We start from the raw sequence: 12,478 nt of genomic DNA on the forward strand, positions 1-12,478 counted from the left end.
AATAGAAATTTTGGAGCTGAAGAATAGAAGAACTGAGTTGAAAATTTCACTAGAGGGGTTCAACAGCAAATCTGGTCAACTGAAGAAATAATAAGTGAATTTGAGCACAAATAATTTGAAATTCTCCAGTCAGAGGAGCAAAAAGTAAAAAAGAATGAAAAAGAGTGAAGTAAGCCTGTGGGACTTATAGGACACCAACATCAAATGAAACAATATATGCATTATGGGAATCCCAGAAGGAAGAGAGAGAGAGACAGAGAAAGAGGCAGAAAGCTTATTTGAAGAAATTATGGCCCAAACCTGCCAAATCTAGGAAAGGAACTAGACATCCAAATTCAAGAAGCCCAACAGATTAAAATTAGAATGAATCCAAAGAAGTTCGCAAAGAGACACATTACAATCAAATTGTCAAAAGTTAAAGACAAAGAGAGAATTTTGAAAGCAGCAAGAGAAAAGGGACATACAAGGGAGTCCCCATAAGACTATCAGCAGATTTCTTGGCAGAAATCTTGCAGGGCAGAAGGAAGTGGAATGATATATTCAAGCAGCTGAAACACCCAGGAAACTATATTTGGCAAAACTATCTCTCAAAGATGAAGGAGAAATAAAGATTTTTCTCACATAAACAAAAACTGAGAAAGTTCTTCATCACTAAACCTACCTTACAAGAAATGTAAAAAGGAGTCCCTCAAGGTGAGATGAAAGTACACTAGACAGCAACACAAGGCACATGAAAGTATAAAGCTCACTGGTAAAGGCAAATATACAGAAAAACACAGAATATTGTCATGGTGATGTGTAAATCACTTTTAGTTCTGGTATAGAAGTTAAAAGACAAAAGTATTTAAAAAACTATAAATATAAAAATTCATTAATGGTTACATAATATAAAAAATGAAATTTGTGACATTGATAACAGAAGGTGTGGGGGGGGGACTAGAAAAGTAGAGTTTTTGTATGTGATTGAGGTTGTTATCAACTTAAAATAGGTTAGTATAACTGTAAGTTGTTTCATGTAAGTCCCAAGGTAACACAACAAAAATACCTATGAAAGATACACAAAAGAACATGATAAAAGAATCAAGTTTTACTACAAAAAGTCAACCACGTGAAGAAAGACAGCAAGAGAAGAAAAGAGGGGGGGCAAGCTACAAAGCAGAAGAAAACAATTAACAAAACGGCAATAGTAAGTCCTCTATCAGTTATTACTTTAAATGTAAATGGATCAAACTCCTATTCAAAAGATATAGATAGATAAACAGATTAAAAAAACAGGATCCCACTACATGCTGTCTACAAGAGACTCACTTTAGATTTAAGGACACACACGTAGGCTCAAAGTGAGAGGATGTAAAAATGTATTCCATAAAAATGGTAACCATTAGAAAGAAGGAATGGCCATGCTTATTCAGACAAAATGTGTTTTAAGTTAAAAACTGTCACAAGAGACAAAGAAGGATATTATATGATGATAAAAGGATTAACTAGAACATATAACAATTATAAATATATATGCACCCAACATCAGAACACCCAAATATATGAAGCAAACACCGACAGAATTAAAGGGAGAAAGAGGCAGCAGCACAATAATAGTAGGAGATTTCAATTTCTCACTTTCAATAATGGATAGAACATCGAGATAAAAGATCAATAAAGAAATAGAGGACTTGAACTACATTATAGACCAAAAAGACCTAACAGATAGGTAGACAGAACAATTCACCCAACAGAAGCAGACTATTCAATCTTCTCAAGTGCATATGAAATATTCTCCAGGATAGATCACATAGTAGGTCACAAAACAAATCTTAACAATTTTAAGAAGATTAAAAGCATACCAAGTAGGGGCTGGCCCCGTGGCCAAGTGGTTAAGTTTGTGCACTCCGCTGCAGGCGGCCCAGTGTTTCGTTGGTTCGAATCCTGGGCGCGGACATGGCACTGCTCATCAAACCACGCTGAGGCAGCGTCCCACATGCCACAACTAGAAGAACCCACAACGAAGAATACACAACTATGTACCAGGAGGCTTTGGGGAGAAAAAGGAAAAAATAAAATCTTTAAAAAAAAAAAAAGCATACCAAGTATCTTTCTGACCACAATGGAAAGAAATGAAAAATCAATAACAGAAGGAAAATTGGAAAATTCACAAATAAGTGGAAATTAAACAGCACACTCCTGAATAACCAATGGGCCAAAGAAGAAATCAAAAGGAAAATATTTGAGACAAACAAAAACAAAAAACACGACATACCAAACTTATGGGATGCAGTAAGAGCAATATTAAGACAGAAGTTTATAGCTGTAAATGTCTACATTAAAAAACAAGAAATACCTCAAATAAACAAACTTTACATCTCAAAGAACTAGAAAAAGAAGAATAAACTTATCCCAAAGTTAGCAGAAGGAAGGAAATGATAGAGACTAGACAAGAAATAAAATAGAGAATAGAAAAACAATTTTAAAAAATCAACAAAACTAAGAGTTGGTATTTGTAAATATTAACAAAATTGACAAACCTTTAGCTAGAGTAAAAAAAAGAGAAAAGACAAATGTATTAGAAATGAAAGAGATAACATTACAAAACTGACACCATAAAAATAAAAAGAATTATGAGACTGCTATGAATAATTACACACCAACAAATTGGATAACCTAGAAGAAGTGAATAAATTCCTAGAAATATACAACCTACCAAGACTAAATTATGAATAGAACATCTGAACAGACCTACAACTAGTAAGGAGATTGAATCAGTAATCAAAAACCTCCCAAGAAAGAAAATTTCAGGACCAGATGGCTTCACTGGAGTTCTGCCAAATATTTAAGGAAGAATTAACACCAACTCTTCCAAAAGATTGAAGAAGAGGGAACACCTGCAAACTCATTTTATGAGGCAATCAATAACCAGATAGCAAAACCAGACAAAGACACTACAAAAAAAGAAAACTACAGGTCAATATCCCTGATAAAAATAGATACAAAAGTCCTCAACAAAATACTAGCAAACAGAATTCAACAGCGCATTAAAAAGAATCATACACCACCACCAAGTGATCACTGGAATGCAAGGATGGTTCAACATACAAAAGTCAATCAATGTGAGATACCACATTAACAGATTGCTACACTGAAAACTATAAAACATTGATGAAAGAAATTGAAAAAGGCACAAATAAATGGAAAGATATTCTTTATTATTATTTTTTTTTTTTTTTTGGTGAGGAAGATTGACCCTGAGCTAACATCTGTTGCCAATCTTCTTTTTTTTTTTCTCCCCAAAGCCTCAGTACATAGTTGTATATCTTAGTTGTAAGTACTTCTAGTTCTTCTACGTGGGATGCTGCCACAGCATGACTTGATCAGTGGTGCTAGGTCTGCGCCTGGGATCCAAACATGTGAACACTGGACCACCAAAGTGGAACACATGAACGTAACCACTATGTCACCGGTGGTCCCCTGGAAAGATATACTGTGTTCATGGATTAGAAGAATTAATGTTGGTAAAATGTCCATATTTTCCAAAGGGATATAGACATTAAATGCAATCTCTATCAGATTTCTAACAACATTTTTCACAGAAATAGAGAAAAACAATCCTGAAATTCACATGGAACAACAAAAGACCCCAAAGCCAAAGTAATCTTAAGAAAGGAGAAAAGAGTTGGAGGAATCACAGTTCCTGATTTCAAATTATATTACAAAGCTATAGTAATCAAAGCAGTACAGTACTGGCATGAAAACATACACATAGACCAATGGAACAGAATATAGAATTCAGAAATAAACTGATACATATATGGTCAATTAATTTATGACAAGAGAGGCAAGTATATGTAATAGGGAAATGATAGCCTCTTCCATAAATGGTGTTGGGAAAACTGGATATCCACATGCAAAAGAATGAAACTGGACCCTTCTCTTACAGCATACAGAAAAATCAACTCAAAATGAACTAAAGATTTAAATGTAAGACCTGAAAGTACAAAACTCCTAGAAGAAAATATAGGGAAAATGCTCCTTGACGTTGGCCTTGACAATGACTTTTTGGATATGATACCAAAAGCTCTGGCAACAAAAGCAAAAATAAACAAGTAGGATTACATCAAACTAAAAATCTTTTGCGCAGTAAGAGAAATAATAAACAAAATGAAAAGGCAACCTATCTATAGATTAGGAGAAAATATTTGCAAACCATATATCTACTAAAGATGTAATATCTAAAACATATAAGAAACTCATATGACTCAATACTACAAATACAAATAACTTGATTTTAAAATTGGGCAAAGGACTTGAAAAGACATTTCTCCAAAGAAGATGTACAAGTGGCCAATAGATATATGAGAATATGGTCAACATCACTACTCACCAGGAAAAGGCAAATCAAAACCACAACGAAATATCACTTTACATCTGTTAGGATAGCCATTATAAAAAAAGAAAAACAGAAACAGAAAGTAACAAGTTTTGGTGACAACGTGGAGAAAATTGGAACCCTTGCACACTGTGCAGCCACTATGGAAAACACTATGGAAAACAGTATGGAGGTTACTCAAAAAATAAAAATAGAACTACCGTGTGATCCAGAAATTCCACTTCTGAGTACTTATCCAAAAGAATTGAACACAGATTCCTGAAGAGACCTTTGCACTGCCATGTTTATTACAGCCTTTTCACAATATCCTAGAGGTAGAAACAAACTAAATGTTCACCAACAGATGAATAGTAAAGAAATGTGATGTATAGTACAATGTAATAAAATTCAGTCTTAAAAAAGAAGGAAATCCTGTCACATACTACAACATGAATAAGTCTTCAGGACATTATGCTCAGTAAAAGAAGCTAGTCACAGAAGGACAAATACTACATGATTCCACTTACGTGAGGCATCTAACGTGTCAAACGCATGGAAGCAGAAAGCAGAATGGTGGCTGCCAGGGGCTCAGGGGAGCGGGAAATGAGAAGTTACCGTTCAATGGATATAGAGCTTCAGTTATGCAAGATGAAAAAGTTCTAGAGATGTATTGTAAAATAGTGTCTTTATTGTTAACAATACTATATTATATACTTAAAAATTTATTAAGAGGATAGGTCTTCTATTATGTGTTTTTTGCCACAATAAAAAAAGAAGAAAAAATCAAACACTTATGCTGATTTGCTGCTATGTATTCTTTCCTTACACCGACTGCAGAGTTATCTGGTTTCAATGGTTTCTTGATGAGTAATTGGCAAACTGTTGTCCACGGGCCACCAAATCTAGCCTGGCATCTCTTTCTGTAAATAATTTTTTATTGAAACACAGCCGTGCCCAATTGTTTATGTATTGTCTATGGTCACTTCTGTGCTACAACAATAGAGTTGTGTAGGTGTGACATAGACCACATGGCCCGAAAACCTAAACTATTTACTATCTAGCCTTTTACAGAAAAAATTTTCTGACTTCAGCTCTAGGTGGCGGGGAATTTCTTTACTTTAATGAATCTTGTTTAGTCCCATTTAAAGCCAAGCATGTGTGTGTTCAATAAATGTTTGTGGGTCATCATGATACTACTACTATGCTGATAATAATATTGAAACATAAATTCTATAATTCTTTGAACACATAAAATCAATACAAAGAATTAGCATAGAATTTTAAAACTGGACTGAAATTCAATCTCATGTATTCCAGCGAACAGGGGAAATGAGACACAGCAGAGCAAATTCTGATAGCTATTGCTGTAATACAAACCACGCCAAAGCATACTGGCTTAAAACAGCAACTACTTGTTATTTCTTGTGAGTCTATGGGTTGACTGAGCACATCTGCTATCTGGCTGGGTTCTGTTGGTATCAGCTGGACTTGCTCAAGTATTTGCAATGAGCTGGTGACTTGGCTAGAAGCTGGCTAGTCCAGGATCACCTCTCTTCTAAATGCCTCTCCTAGTCCTTCAGCAGGGTAGCCTAGACATATTTGCATGGTGATGGGTGGCCAGGGGCTTCATGAGACACAATGGAAACGCACTCTGTTAGCCCTCGGTTTTCATCAACTTTGCTAGTGATCACCGACCAAAGTCAGTCCTAAGATCAAGCCCAGAGTCCGTGTGGGTGGGCATGAGGAGTGTGGGTACAGGGAGTCAGAAAAAAGTAGGACCATTAGTACAACCAGTTGCACTGAGTAACTTGTGCAAAATCAGAGTATTTGAGCAGCCGGCATCCCTCTCCTAAGCTCTCTCTGTCACACCAAATAATTATTATAATGTTCTTTATTATATAAGTTAAATGACAGTAATCTTTTTTATTTTTTTTTAAAAGATTGGCACCTGGGCTAACAACTGTTGCCAATCTTTTTTTTTTTTTCCCTGCTTTATCTCCCCAACCCCCCCGGTACACAGTTATATATCTTAGCTGCAGGTCCTTCTAGTTGTGGGATGTGGGATGCCGCCTCAACGTGTCCTGACGAGCGGTGCCATGCCCGCGCCCAGGATCCGAACCCTTGTCCGCCGCAGCGGAGCACGCGAACTTACCCACTCTGCTCCGGGGCCAGCCCCTGAGAGTAATCTTTTTTAGATAAAAAATAGTAAATAGAGATTAAATTGGCTGATCGTAATCACCTACACCATGCTTCTAGTAGATATATAAGATAAGAATATATTTTAAAAGGGAACTCATTCTTATAAGCCTCAAAGAAGCTATTTTAATTGGCACTAAAAAAAGACAAATAATTTTCTATTCATGTACACACTTTTTTTTCCATAAAGAATTGGTGTGATGCTTATGTAATAAAGGATACCATTAGTCAATGAATGAACCCATCTTTTCCAAGAAGGATTGATTCTGATGTCAAAGAAATGGATGATGCTGAGGCGATTTTTGTTATTGATATTTGAGACAATAGTGAAATAAAAGGATAAAGACTAAATAACTTTAATATTCAAATATTTGCTGATCTAGGGTGTAGAAGTGATTCATGGAAGGTAGAGCCACAGGGAATCTGGGCAGCAGAGCTTTATTAGCTTACTTCAGAACATGCTAATTGAGTAGTTGCTAGGTATCTAGCACCACTCGAGTGCTACGAGCAGCTTAAAACACACACACACATACACACACACAGTATGTCACTGACCTTTCTTTTGGATGTCTACTATTGAGTTATTCTGTCCCTGATTTCGTTCACGTCAGCATAAAATTCAATGGAAAGCAGAAAACTTAAAAATGCCATCAGACACACCTCGTTCAGATCTCATTCACAGCAGAACCTAACTTTGCTATAGGAGACGTGGTCAGTGTTGCAGTACTGGCAGTGTGTGAACTAGTTCAGTGCACACACTTTGGAGCTAACCTGCCTGTTTTGGAATTCTTACTCGGCCACCTCCTAAGTGTGTGACCTTGGAGTGCTTTGGTGGCACTGAGCCTTGGTCCAAAGAGCCTGCTGTGCTCCATCAGTGACCAACAAGCATTAGTTTCTAAAAGGATCAGCTCTAGGATTTTGGAGCACTTTCGTTGTACCAGACATTGTTCTGGATGTTAGGATCCAAATAGTAACAATTATAACCAACAGATTTTGATTGATTTCTACATTTTAGTAAGCAAAATGCCTTTATCAGAAACTTTTAAAGTCAGACACGATTTGGAGTTCAAAATTTTTAAGATGCTAAAACAGCAATACAACACTGATAGAGTATACAACATCCCCTGGGGGTCTGGGTCAACATCCCATAATCAAACCCATTAACTTTTCTGCACTGAAATATGTAAATAGTTACTCTAACTGAGATAAAGTCTACCAATAGTTTCACATTAGTTCAGGCCATCAAATGGGTTTGCTACAAATTTAAGAAAGAATTGTCAGTTTCTAGAATACTTGGAATTTCAGAATTGTGAATAAGGGATTGTGTCCCAGTTTAACCTATGCGGTTGGTACTATTATGATGGCCACTTCTGGTTCAAGGAAACTGAGGCACAGTGATGTTAAATAACTTGTCCAATCTTACCCAGCTAGGAGGAAGCAAACTACAGCAATCCGGCTCCAGAGTAACTCTCTGAAGTAAACGAAGTCAATGATAAACAAGAGAGACCCAGAGGAGCTCAGGAAACGCCAAGCCCATTGGAAGAGACAGGCGTGCAGTTGATGGGTTCAGCACACAGCGGGAAGAGCAGGTGCCGGGGGTGCCCAGGGTGCTGTGGGGACCAAAATGAAGTGCAGAAGGCCTGCGGGGTGGTGGCGTGGGGGCCCGCAACTCTAGAACAAACAGGACTGCCACGCCTCTTAAATAACTACAAGTCTACAATTTAACTTAGAATCTACGGTTTCTTGTGGTATTAGGTTTGCAGTGTTAGAATCTTGACTTCTAAAAGATACTCTATTTGTTTTAAACAAAACCTGGAATTCCATTGCTAAGGAAAGCAGGCCAGAAAAGCCGAGGCATTTGAGGGCAGCCAAGTTAAATATTGTATCTCTTTTTAAGAAGTTAATCCTCTTGGGTCTTCGACCTTTGTTCTTTGCTCCCAAAGGCAGCGGCATATGATGTTTATCTTGCCAAAAATAGTTAAAAGTCATCTCGGAGCTCTCTGCTGAGTGGGCCAACCGGCTTTGACCTTTTTGACTAGACCAACTCCTGTTACGTTAACCTCTGACTTCAGTCCTCTTAATGGCAATATTCTCCAGCACTGTAATTTCCCTCCCACTGTGTTCTCTCAGGCAAATATTTACTACTGAGGTTTCACAATTTATTTTTCAAACAAAGTGGCAGGGACCACCCCATGCCACCACATCCTCATTTCGTATTAGAACCCATCATTCCCGAGATATAATTTTACCAGAACAAATGTGCTTTAGGGACTTTTGACATGAGATGAAGGCTTGACTTCCTATCAAAACCAAACCGGGCCCTTGTCAGCTTCGAGATGGATATAAACAAGAAATGCAAGCCTGTAATTGGTGATGGAAATCAGATAAGACCTCTTTAAATACAACCATTGATACAAAAATGTGAACTCGAATTACCTTTGATTAAGTCACTTAAGAAAATAAAGCCAAGGCATGTTTAAAAGAAAGATTCTGAACACGCTTGTGAACAAGATCTTGTAGTTTTCAGCCTCTCAAAGGCAAGCTGAAGAAAATTAAAGTCAGAACCGAGGGCTTATGAAATGAAACAGAACTTGGAATGGAGCTCCCCTCCACCTTTAATGTTTCTTAAGTCTCAGCAACGACAGGAGTCCGGTAAGGATTCCTTCAGAGGCTGCAGCTTTTTCTTTCCATGCAATAGAAATCCACATATCTGTGTAGTTGACGTTCGTTAGTTAACTTCTTTGGGAGCTGTGAGAAATTCAGCCCAACCAGGGACAAACAAATTAACAAACAACCAGCCTTCTATTTAGCTTCTTGACATGAATTATTCAATAATAATCTGTATCCCTCGTGAGTTATAGTACAGAGAGACAGCCTCTTCCAACCCTGGGCATTTTATACTCTTCTCTAGAAGAAATAAAATGCAAAAGAATGAAGCTACTTCCTGTCCCGTTTTTTATTCTTTGCTTTAAGTTTCAGAACTTAATTCATTATGCAGAATTCCTTAAAAATGATGTTCCTGTTTATCGATATGGAACAAATAGTAATTAAATATTATGTTTTATTCAGTTACAATTATTCTGTTATTTTCTGACGCCAAAGAGAAATTGTAGCATTCTTTTGATAATTGTTTAAAATGCTTTTGAAAGGAGGCGAATATAGATGTAAATACAATCATATTTCAAATCATTAGAGTTTACCATTTAACAGATATGTAGGCAAACAGAAGAAAACAAATAGACCATATGAAAACTTGTTTTAAATTCTTTGGATTTTTTAGCATTTGAGTATTGCTCTCCTATCGTTACGTTAGAAAAGCCAAATCCTATTATCTCATTTGGGTTCTATCTTCGAAAGAATTGGGAACATTCTACAACACATATGTAACCTTTCAAAGTCTGCTTTAGGCTTCCTAGACAATAACAAACAAATCTTACTTAAAAAGAAAGAAGAAAATGACAGTATCTTTTAACAGATGGCAACCTAACTGTTAAATTGAAATTTTGATACCCTATATTATCTTTAGAGTTTTACTTTAAAAATAGTAAATACTTCATTACCTATCCTCATATTTTTAATCCCTACTTGTAGCCCAAGTTATTATATATCTACAGATATTATTAGAAAATAATTATATGTTGTGATTCAATCCACACAAGTGTCACATTTATGGAGTAATTTTCTACCTGGATAAAATTACGTTTCCACAAAGTAGTGATGGAAGGACAATTTTTGTGGTGGCGTGCACACCATGCCGTGTCAGCATGTCCTCTGAATTACACAGAAAAGCATTACGTGGGCTCATTTTTCACACACAACTGTGAGCACGGTTGTAAGGGAACATACATTATATAAAAGTGTGATTAGGTTCTCCAGTTAACTAGTAAAGTACACTTATTTAGATATATCTTAATATCTACCAAGAAGAGGTAAATATCAAATTTCTTTCTTTTTCTTCCTCCTTCCCTCCCTCCTTCTTTCTTTCCTTCCTTCCTTCCTTCTTTCTTTTTTTCCTTCTTTCTTTCTTTCTCTCTTTCATCAGAGGCATTATTAAAGCCTTTATACTACAGCCTTCCACTTTTCTTGGGGCTGCTGTTGACACACGTGAAGAAGTACCAGGAAAAAGGATGGGAAGGAGAAAGCACCTAATTTGGTATTTATTTCCTTATTTAGCTTCTTAGTGGAGCTCCTCTCTTGGACTGTTGCCCACATCCCCACCATATCACACCTCCTTTGCTGAGGGTATGGGCAAAGGAAATGTGAAACCATTGTTGGGCTGCTTCGGTGCCACTTCTCCCTCTGGAATAGGGTGACTCACAAACATGGGAAGGGCATCCCTTCCCCAGGCAGAGTTAAAATAAGGCACGGCAAAAAATCCAGGGGTCACACTAAAAGATCAAAAAGCTTGTACATATCGCATTAATATATATGTGTTTATTTGTTCAAATGGTGAATAAGTAAGCCCTTAGATTTAAAAAATTAAACCTCTAACAATTTTTTTGAGGAAAATTTTTTAATGAAAATAAGCTCTTTTTTTCTTTTTTTTAAATGAGAGCCCTAGCTGAGCTCCTAATGACCCCAATAATGACTCTTATCTGGAATAGGATCAGTGTCATGTGCTACTTTATCACACTTATATCTCTGAAAATCTACTGTGCATACACAAGTACAAAATCTCTAGAAACTGTAGCATTTCCAAACAGTATAATCAAGAAAAACAAATTTCTTCTTGATAATTTTTTTTAAAAGAATTATTCACAATAGGAAGATAGCTATAGAATACTCTACTGAAACACAACTATACGCACAAGTGAACTCCGATTGGTCCCTCTGTGCAGATAAAACTAAGATTTCTTTTTTTCCTCTCTCTCCTCAAATTGTTATTGTATTTGTGCTCAAGGCCTGGTTGTGGGAAAAATTGCATTCTCTACCATAAAAATAAAAAGAAAATATAATAAAACAGTAATTGGTCAATGATGATTGAAGCAACAACTTTACAATGCGAGTCAGACACACATCATGACTGATCTTTGTACTCTGCTCAAGGTACAGTGCTTTCCATAAAACAAATCCTATTTGATAAAGTTCTTATTTTACACCAGGTCCCATGAGCCTCAAGTAGGCAATACAATATAGTTATGCAGGCTATTTAAGTTACTTCTTTGTTCCATAGTAATGCCATCAATGAAAGGTCACTGATAGCAGACGTGAAAGTAGGTTATCTTAGAAATGGAAGAGTAAGATGTTTGCTCCATTAGTTTCAATACTGAGAATAGTAAGACATACATGATTAATAAGAAGAACTGGGACATAATAGAAGGGAAGGGCAGAAGGACTAGCTGGTAAATGCATGTTTAAACTTAGCCAACTCAGACAAAGCTAGTTACTTTGAGCCAGCATGCAGTGATTTGGCCATTGTGTTCATTTCTCCAATTTCTCTTCTTACAAGTCTTCTAGAGATTATTTAGAATGGCTTAGCTCTCTCAAAACACCATGCTCAGAAGGAAAGAGAGCTGAAATCACCACCACAGTCACTGCTTTCCATTTTATTTACAAGACATCTCCATGAATTTTTAAATTTTACTCTGGAAACTCCTTTATTGACTTCTCTGCTTGAGAAAGACAAGAACACACTCGTGTTAAAAGATGGGATGAAAAACATGAAGATTTAAAAACAGGATTCGGGGAGCTGCTAATCTCAAAAACTTCTTATTTTTGAGCTGCCAGCATTAAAACAGACATTGTAAATCATACTCAGAAAATATGTAACTAGTTGACTGATTTGCCTTTGAGAAATTACCACAGAAGAAATGTGTCTTATGGTTAAATTTCCCATCATTTTTAGAATGGCAAATGTTGAAAATAAGTTAATCTCAGGAAGAGCAGCACGAATTCACTGTTGTGCTCTCTTACAGCATTGTTTTG

The 12,478-nt window shown here is 36.5% G+C and overlaps 1 long non-coding RNA gene across 1 annotated transcript in view; it reads right to left on the reverse strand.

Moving 5' to 3' along the window:
• The window catches only part of LOC139045199 (uncharacterized), a 101,733-nt gene that overhangs the window by 11,460 nt on the left and 77,795 nt on the right, over window positions 1-12,478 (reverse strand). The gene's annotated exons all lie outside the window — the stretch shown is intronic.

The sequence above is a fragment of the Equus asinus genome, chromosome 4 (genome assembly GCF_041296235.1).
Source record: "Equus asinus isolate D_3611 breed Donkey chromosome 4, EquAss-T2T_v2, whole genome shotgun sequence".
Taxonomy (NCBI): Eukaryota; Metazoa; Chordata; class Mammalia; order Perissodactyla; family Equidae; genus Equus; species Equus asinus.